This window comes from Gekko japonicus, unplaced genomic scaffold (genome assembly GCF_001447785.1).
Source record: "Gekko japonicus isolate JY-2015 unplaced genomic scaffold, Gekko_japonicus_V1.1 scaffold1861, whole genome shotgun sequence".
NCBI classification, from domain to species: domain Eukaryota; kingdom Metazoa; phylum Chordata; class Lepidosauria; order Squamata; family Gekkonidae; genus Gekko; species Gekko japonicus.
The window spans coordinates 333,759-343,768 of NW_015160270.1; the positions used below are offsets into that span (position 1 = coordinate 333,759).

A 10,010-nucleotide genomic window follows, 5' to 3' on the forward strand; every position below is an offset into this window, starting at 1 on the left:
ATAGCAACATATTCACATACAGTTTTGTCATATGAGAGCTTCTTTGCAATTTCATTTTCTACAGACAATATGCATAAAGAATTTAAGCACTCTTCAGTCATGGTAGATCGGGAGGCCTTTTCAGGGCCTGGGGGGGAATCCACATAGCAACATATTCACATACAGTTTTGTCATATGAGAGCTTCTTTGCAATTTCATTTTCTACAGACAATATGCATAAAGAATTTAAGCACTCTTCAGTCATGGTAGATCGAAATTTGTTCTTTATAAAGGAAAGCTTTGAGAAATTCCTTTCTGCTTCACAGCTTGTGATAGGCATTGTCAAGTACAGTTTAAGCACAATAGTAATATTGGGGAACACGTCAATCAGGCGTTGCTCATAAATAAGCTGAAGAACTTCTGAGCATTGCATTCTAGATGGCATGTTTTCTTCTGTGTCCTGGGATTTCCTCAAGTGTAAATATACTTTGAACTGGTAGCACTTGTTTACTAATTTATGGTCAATCTTTGTAAGGCAATATTATGTTTAATATTGTCCTCATCAATTTCAGAATTGTTCATCAATTCTGAAATTTATTTATTTATTTTTATTTATTTTTTTGTATTTATACCCCGCCCTCCCCGCGAGCGGGCTCAGGGGGGCTTACAAGAGAGCACAACCTTTTCATAATCTGCTCATATGGGTCAATCCTCTTGCCTAACTGGATTACCAAGCAGTCATAGAGTTGATTTAGAACTTCTATCCTAAATTTTTCAGCTCTTGTCAAAGAAGCCCTTCCATTTGTTCTGTTATGTATTAGGTCTGGAATATTCCAGGACTATCTACCAGAGACTGGCTGAGCTTGGAGCTATAGAACAATAGCCCACCAGGACTCTGGAAGTGACCAATGAGAAACTAATTTTATGTAAATAGCCTATCGTTGGGAGCTGGGTGTGTTTGGGTTTGGTTTTTGCATGCTATTTAAACAGGGCTGTTGCCCTGGAGTTTTAGTCTTGTTCCTGAAATCACTTAATAAAGTAGAGCTGTTCACTGCAATGCATCTTGAACCCAGTATTTAACACTGGTGATGAAGGTGGGATCCTGTTGAGTGAGCGTAGAGCCCATCTGAACCACACCGCACACCAAGCTCCAGTGCCAGGTGCATCGCACAGCAACCAAAACCATGGCTGCTGCTCCAGGACACTTCGACGCATTTGATGCCACTGCTGAGGACTGGGACTCCTACATTTCTCACTTTGAGTTCTTCCTTGAGTCCTCCAAGGTCGACGAAGATGTGAAGAAGCGTGCCACATTCTTTCGGGTCTGCGGCCGTTCAACGTTTGAGATCGTTTGCTTGCTGCTAGCACCGGCGGAGCTTCGAAACACCCCATACCAGACGATTATAGACCGGCTGCAGGAGCACTTCACGCCGACACCCTCCGTTATTGTGACCCACCACGTGTTCTACACAAGGAACCAGGCAACGGGTGAGTCAATCACGGTGTACGTTACAGCCCCCCAGCATGCTGCCTGACATTGCAACATCCAAGACCTAGAGGAAGAGCTCTGTGACCGGCTGGTGTGCAGACTTTGGGACAAGTGGATCCAATAGCGGCTGATTGCCAAGCAGGACCCCACATTCAAGGATGTGCTTGAAGAATCCCTCTCCGATGAAGCCGCTGACCAGTTCACTACAGAGGTCCGCCAAGCTTTGAGCCTGCCAGCTTCATAGAGACCCAACACTGCAGCCCACCATGTGGACACCTCCAACGAGGAGGTCCTGAAAATACATCGCCCAGCCCACCATGGCACTAGAACACCCACCACATTTCGAAGGGAAATTCAGTCCATTGATATTTATTGATACTATTTTTAATTTATCCCTTTTGTCCTAATGTTATTGACACATCCAACTTGTCCTCTTCTGTGTGTGTTTCTTCATCAGAGTTTTTGGTCTGTGAACTTTGCTTTGAGCTGCTTGGAGATTCTCCTTCTGTTCTTCTATGTAAGTCCTCCACTTGCAATTTTTTGGCCAGTTGCTTGGTTTGTTCCTCTGTTGTGATTATTTTAATCCCTTTTGGTAAGTATACTTCTATTGCAAGTGGTAAAATAAATAAAATAAAATATTTTCTAATTACATTTTATTTATTTAGTTTGTAAAATCTGTCGCAAAAAATTGAAGTCTTTCCTTTTCCTTAACAGACTTGTTGGTAAATCCTGAAAGATCTACACTTATTTTCCCACTACCTTGAGTGGTGATTCCCTTTGGTTCTTTAGTATTGCAACTTGTGTTTTCCTGTAGGTGAATCGAACCAGTATATCTTGAAGTAGCTTATCCTTGAATGCAAATCTTGAATTCACTCTAAAAATCTGGTCAATGTCAGGAAAGTCTTCTTCAACCTTCAGATAATTCTGAAATAAATCACAAAAGCTTTCTTCCAGATTTGGCCTCCCAAAGGTCCCTGGGATTCCTCTGGAACATAAGTTATTAAATCTGCATTGAGTTTCCAGGATTTCAATTTTTTGTTCGGCATTCTCAATTTGAAAATCTTACCTTTCTAAATGTGTGTCATTATCTTTTTGTTTCTATTGGATTTTTATAATTTCTTGTGTTTGTTCTTGTAGTTTTAAATTAATTTCTGATGGTCCAACTGATATCTCTTCACACACTTCTTGAATGTTCTTCCGGGTTCTTTCCTTAGATTCTTGAATGTTTCTCTGGATACTCCGAATATTATTTAGGGTTCTTTTCTCTGAATCTTGAATGGTCTTCTGAGTTCTTTCTTCAAATTATTCCATTTGGTGCACCAGTGTTCACAATAATTCAAACCATTTCTTCAATTCTCTGGGCTTCATCTGTTTATCTATACTTTTTTCCCTCTTTGATGTGTTCCTGTTGCCTTTTTTCTTTTCACTCTTCTCTTTTTAAAAATATTGTACACACTTATCATATATTATTTCCATATACTGGTTTCTATCTAAATATCAAGTGTACAACAATCAAAGTTTATACTGTTAAAATAACTCAGCTAGAGTGTATATCTATTAAAATAAAGAGTGATATTATCAACAGTTCTTATAAAAAAGCTAAATGTAGCAAGTAATGAATATTCTAAATGAGTATTGTATAAATGAAAAAGGTAGCTTATCTTCTAATCATTAAGTCACAAACATCAATATATCACCAACAGAACATTTTTTAAAATTAGAATTTAGTAAATCAGGGCAGAGGCGGATCTACTGTGAAACTAATGAAGCTTAAACTTCAGGGCCCCCAATCCCAGGGGGCCCCTGAATCAACTTTTTTTTAATGAATGCATTTTTCAACAAAAATTAATGGAGTTTTTAAAGTGTTTGTTATTAAAATGAGGCTATTTTAGTGACAGAATCATAAAGCAGTGGGATGAAGAACTTAATACCCTTGTGCAGTTCCGCAGGGCCTGTAAGACGGAGCTCTTCCACCAGGCCTTTGAGTAGGAGCTGCCTCTGCCACTATTCCACCATTGTGGCATTGTCCTACTGTTGTTTCCATCATATAGGGCAACTATCGCCTGGCAGAATGCACGTAGAACAGCACTACTGGAGACTGCGCTAGAGACAGCTGGCCGCCGCACTGGGTTCACTGATCCCGTCTTGGGTGGTTTATATGTAGGAAGACTAGAGCACTTTAAATATTGTATGGTTTTATTGTATGTTTTAATGTGGTTTTGTTTTATTGTATTTTATCTATTTAATGCGGCTTTTGCTGTATGTTAGCCGCCCTGAGCCGTCGGGAGGGCGGGATATAAATCTAAAAATAAATAAATAAATAAATACTGACCTTAGAATGGAGCATGCTCAGTGTTGTAGCTTCTCCTAAAGTGGGCTGTTTGTTCCCAGCAGCCTAGCAGTTCAGCCTGGCCCAGGAAGAAGCAACAGCACCATAAGGGTGGGAAAAGGCCTGCACAGATCTTGTTGTTTCAAGACCTGCTTTGGATTATTGCAGGTAAATTATAATTATTTAGAACTGTTGCAATACATGTTTTTAGCATTCTATTTGTTAATGCTTCTGAGAAGTTTGGCCTGGCCCAGGAAGAAGCTGCACTATAAAGCCTGCACAGATCTTGTTGTTTCAAGGCCTGCTTTGGATTACTGCAAGTAAATGTTGGTAATCTGTGCAAATATTAGGTAAAGGCAGAGGTCATTTCAGGGGGGATCGCGGGGGAACACAGTTCCCCTGGGTGAGGTGCGGGGGCGGGGCACATGACGAAGCCCCGCCCCCGCCGGGCCCCTGATGTCAGGGGGTGTGGCATATGCTAATGAGTTATGCTAATGAGTTCCCCTAGCTCTTTTTCTACGAAACGACCCCTGGGTAAAGGTAAAGGTTCCCTTGCTCGAAAGCCAGTCGAATCCGACTCTAGGGTTGCGGTGCTCATCTCCATTTCAAAGCCAAAGAGCCAGCGCTGTCCGAAGATGTTTCCATGGTCATGTGACCGGCATGACTAAACACCAAGGCGCACAGAACACTGTTACCTTCCCACCAAAGTGGTACCTATTTATCTACTTGCAATTTCTTGCTTTCGAACTGGTAGGTTGGCAGGAGCTAGAACTAGAGATGGGAGCTCACTCCATCATTTGGCAACTCGGGTCTCGAACTGCTGAACTACTGACCTTCCACAGCCTGCAGTTCAGCGTCTTAACCACTTGAGCCACCGCAGTGATCTTTTAAAACAAAGGAGAAGTGGGATTCAGGATCCAAGTGAGAAGAACTGCAGCCTCCCAGATACAGCCTGGAAATCTTATCTGATGTTCCAATATTGTGAGGTTAACCTGGATTTACAATATACGTATTCAATATTTTAAGTGTAAGTTTCAATATATATTGAAGAGGCTGTGTTATCACAAGAGGGAACCATTGACAATGGCTGGTTCTGCATCTGGCATTCGCTCCACATCTTCTCAACACTGAGGAAAAGGTGCAGCTCAAAACCACATACCTGGGCCAAGCCATACTAACTGCAAAGTCACCCCTGATCGTCCATAAAATGGCCATAAATCTGTGCAGAAGGCACAATAAAACCCCTTGATAAATGATCAAAGAGAGTGAAATCAGCATGCAATGCAGAGGGAAATTTCTGTTCCAGCATGGGTTTGCTAAAACAACAGAGGGAAAAGCCAATGCAAAAGCACCCAATATTCCCAGATTCCCTTTTATCAGTGCAGTCCCGTACCCCTGGGCAATTTTTCCCCATGAGGTTCCTGCAGTTCCCAACATCAGCTTTTCAGATGTCTCAGGATGCTGCTCAGGAAGGAGGATACGACTCATTCTTTTAGGGGAAAAAATTTAATCTGATGTTTCTTTTGGAAAGCGTGTTTAGTGCAGTTGCGAGCAGATATACACCCTTCGAAGCCCTATTACTTCAATGAACTCAGAAAGGTGTAGCTCTGCTATTCATTGTCCTCTATGAGCATTTCTGGAGACTGCAACAAGTAGACGAAATAAATAAGATGGTGGTGGTGGAGGAGGAGGAGGAGGAAAGTGCCTTCAAGTCACAGCTGACTTAACAGTGACGCCATAGGGTTTTCAAGGCAAGAGACATTCATAGCCTTTCCCAGTTTCCAGTTTTTATGTAAATCAGGGGTCATTTCGTAGAAAAAGAGCTAGGGGGACTCATTAGCATAACTCATTAGCATATGCCACACCCCCTGACATCACCGGAAGTGTGTCCTCCCCACAGCCGGCAGCGACCTCCAGCAGGCACCAGCAGGGAGCTCCAGGCCCCGCCCTCCTGCACCTCACCCGGGGGGATGGCGTTCCCCCGCGTCCCCCCCCCCCAAATGACCCCTGATGTGAATAAATGTCTTTTAAAAACCCGGTATCACCTAATGTCAAAACAACTACATTGAAAATATCATATTTGAACCCTTTTGCTTGAATAGTAAGGGGAAAAGGACGTTCTTAGTATGCTTTTCTTGATTTCCAGTACATTAAATATTTCCTTTGAAGGGGTGAGAAATATGACCTCAGCCAAGAATTTAGGCCTGTGGGAAAAAAAACCTTCACTAGAGTTCAAAGCAATATAACCTACTGCTGCTGCTGCTTATATTACAGTTAGACTTCGTACTTCACCCATTTAATGGAGGTCGCTGTTGCTGTCTGCAAATCCAAGAGCCCTTCATGAATCACCTCACACGTCTCAGGTCGGCTGCAGCAAGGTTCCGCAGGTGTTCCGCAAGCATGGCTCTGTATAATTTCACTCACAAGATGTGTTATCTGTGAAATGAAATGAGACAAGAGGGTGTGTTGCTTTACATAGCGACGATCCTGACACAGCTGAACCACTGAAAACATAGCAGAATAACAGGTGAATCATGGTGCCTTCTACACCTTCCATAAGTTCCATGCAACGAAAATACATACCTCTTGACATAGTATGCTCTTTTTTTACCTGTCCACTGTAGAAGAGTTCTGTGTATCATAAGCATGTACCTATATCAATTTCCCCCGCAGTCACACACACTAAATAATCCACTTTCAATCCACTTTCAGTGCACTTTCCACCTGGATTTTGTGTGAACTTGCAAGATCCAGTCGGAAAGTAGATTGAAAGTGGAGTATTTAGTGCATGTGTGACCGCAGCCTAAATTGCCTGGAACTGGTTGGCCACTGTGTCAGATGGAATGCTGGACTAGGTGGACCACTGGTTCGATCCAGCAAGGCTCTTCTTATGTTCCGATCTTGATCTGGAATGTTACTTTTTCAGTGCAATCCTAAACAAATTTCTACCTTTCTAATCCCATTTAGTTCAATGGATTTAGAAGGGTGTAACTCTGTTCAGGATTTCATTGCAGATACTGGTATGTGTTTGTTTGTTTGTTTGTTTTGTTTTTTACTTGTTGCTTGGGAGCCATTTGATGATAATGGCCCCACCAATGGACCTCCTAATGGCACCTGGTATTTTTGGCCACAGTGTGACAGAGTGTTGGACTGGATGGGCCATTGGCCTGATCCAACATTGGCTTCTCTTATGTTCTTATGTTTTACTCCTGCTGAGTTAAGGTTAAGAACCAGTGGTACAGGACTAAGCCCCTTCTATCAACTTACTTTCTTTTTATCTTCCATTGATGCTGCTTCCAGTTCATAATCCTGGCGTCCGTGAAAGCCAATCCGGAACCGCTTCCCTTCATTGTAGGCACAAGATTTCACTTGGGAAAACGGGAACTGTTTTTTGATGATCCCTTTTTCGATGTTAAAAATGGTCTTTGTGTTCGCATCAATCTGGGGGGGGGGGATACACAGAGATTTTCCCAGTGAAATATTTGTCATGGCTGTCTCTTTCCCCCCTAGCAATGAGTCAAAGGCCTCTTCTTAAATTAACATGCGCAGCCACTTGGCAAAAAGACTGGCTGCAAAAAAAAATGTATCTTTTTATTGATGATTATAATCCAGACAAACATTCTCTTCATCACTTAGTCACCGTAACGTATTTATTTAAGTTAGTGACCGAATATAGATTGATTCTGTCTGCTGCTTCCTTATCCCTTCTTTTGATAAATATGCATCGATTTATCATTCTGAAGTGTTATTTCCTTTGAAATTTTCCAACGTCTTGCTCTGCCCAAGGCAAGAACCTCGCTTTGCACAGGATTAACTCAGATGGATACTGTTGTGTCCATTGCCATCTGATATCATAGTTCACAAGGCGATACGGGTCTAAGTAAGGAAGTGGTAGCAGCTAGTTAAGGGGAATCATTCAGCTTCTTCTGGCCCCTCCCACCCCCATTACTGGTAATATTTCAATAATCGTGAGTCCTGGCTTTTGTATAGAGCACTTCAAGAGCTCAAAGCATTTCATAAAAACATAAGCACCTGAATCTGCCTTCTATTGTCACTGGTCAGCAGCATCTTTGACTAGCGGCAGCTCTCCAGAGTCTGAGGTGGAGATCTTTCTCATCACCTACTACCTGTGTTGTTGTGGTTGTTTTAACTGGAGCTTGGATCTTCTGTATGCAAAGCAGATGTTCTCCCACAGAGCCATGGCTCCCTCATATAGAGTATACAATAACCAAAACCATTATTATTAACTCCCTATTACCAATAAGGGACTGAGACACAGAGAAGACCAACTTACCAAGTCCAAAAAGGCAGTATATTGCTAAAACAAGATGTCACGACAAATCTCTAGGGCATATCTATAATGCAGACTACTGGCTTAAGAGTGCCTTTTTAAGAGAAATTCTGAATATTTCAGTAGTGTGAGGATTAACCCTTCTTCCTGCTCCTCCTCCATGGTAGCCATTTTGTGGCTGTGTGCCTACTTCCCTTTCTCAACATTTCGAAAGTGCCTGTAGCTTCCAACATGTTCTGTGTGACACAAAGGCACTCCTGCCTTCCATCATTCTAGCCAATGAGATGCTTGTAACATCTGCCCTGACTGGGTTTCTCATTTTTTTGAGCAGAACATGTGAACAAATGGGCGACTCAAAAAATTCATCCTCTGAGAGCAGCAAGACTGCTGCAATGTGGCTGGTTTCAGAGACACAAGGGAAAGGGAAGTAAAGGTTCTGCATGCATATAAAGAAGGAAGATTTGGTGGGGAGAAGGTCCTCTCAGAATCACTATTATGGTGAGGCATGGTACTTGGACTGGCAGCTATGCTACAGAGAACATCCTCTGAACGTAACAGTTCATGAAAACAAGGGCTGCAATCACACGCACTAAATAATCCACTTTCAATCCACTTTCGAATTGGATTTTGCCATTTCACACAGTAAAAATCCAGTTGGAAAGTGCATTGAAAGAGAATTATTTAGTGTGTGTGACCACAGCGAAGGACAAGCATTTCATTAAAAAAAAATTATTTATAAAGGACAAGTATTTCAAACTATCGCACAATTGCACTCATATCACACGCTAGCAAGGTCATGCTCAAGATCCTACAAGCTAGGCTTCAACAGTACGTGGATAGAGAACTGCCAGAAGTACAAGCTGGGTTTCGAAGAGGTAGAGGAACTAGAGATCAAATTGCCAACATTCGCTGGATTATGGAGAAAGCAAGAGAGTACCAGAAAAACATCTACTTCTGCTTCATTGACTATGCTAAAGCCTTTGACTGTGTGGATCACAACAAACTATGGCAGGTCCTTAAAGAGATGGGAGTACCAGACCACCTCACATGTCTCTTGAGAAACCTGTATAAGGGCCAAGAAGCAACAGTTAGAACCGGATATGGAACAACTGATTGGTTCAGCATAGGAAAAGGAGTACAACAAGGATGTATATTGTCACCTTGCTTATTTAATATATATGCAGAGTACATCATGCGAAATGCTGGCCTGGATGAATCACAAGCGGGAATTAAGATTGCTGGGGAAAAGATCAACAACCTCAGATATGCAGACGATACCACTCTAATGGCAGAAAGTGAAGAGGACCTAAAGAGCCTCTTGCTCAGGGTAAAAGAGGAGAGCGCAAAAGTGGGCTTGAAGCTCAACATCAAAAAAACTAAGATCATGGCATCCGGCCCCATCACTCCTTGGCAAATAGAAGGGGAAGTCGTGGAAGTAGTGACAGACTTCACGTTCCTGGGATCCCAGATCACCGCAGACTGTGACTGCAGCCATGAAATTAAAAGACGCCTGCTCCTTGGGAGGAAAGCGATGGCGAACCTAAACAGCATGATAAAAAGTAGAGACATCACCCTGCCAACAAAAGTCCGCATGGTCAAAGCAATGGTATTCCCAGTAGTCATGTATGGCTGCGAGAGTTGGACTATAAGGAAGGCCGAGCGCCGAAGAATAGATTCTTTTGAACTATGGTGCTGGAGAAGACTCTTGAGAGTCCCTTGGACTGCAAGAAGAACAAATCAGTCAATCCTCAAAGAAATCAACCCTGACTGTTCCCTGGAAGGCCAGATAATGAAACTGAAGCTCAAATACTTTGGCCACCAAATGAGAAGGGAGCACTCACTGGAGAAGACCCTGATGCTGGGAAAGATTGAAGGTCAAAGAAGACGGGGACGGCAAAGGATGAGATGGTTAGACAGTGTCA

At 42.4% G+C, this 10,010-nt stretch overlaps 1 protein-coding gene across 1 annotated transcript in view; it reads right to left on the bottom strand.

The window, feature by feature from the left end:
* The window catches only part of LOC107113813, a 39,940-nt gene extending 33,490 nt beyond the window's left edge, over positions 1-6,450 (bottom strand). The window contains exons 1-2 of the mRNA XM_015415188.1: positions 6,409-6,450; positions 6,085-6,233 (exon numbers count right to left, since the gene is read on the bottom strand). The gene's annotated coding sequence lies outside the window, so the exon portion shown is untranslated. The remainder of the gene's footprint in view (positions 1-6,084; positions 6,234-6,408) is intronic.
* Between the last annotated feature and the right edge of the window lie 3,560 nt (positions 6,451-10,010).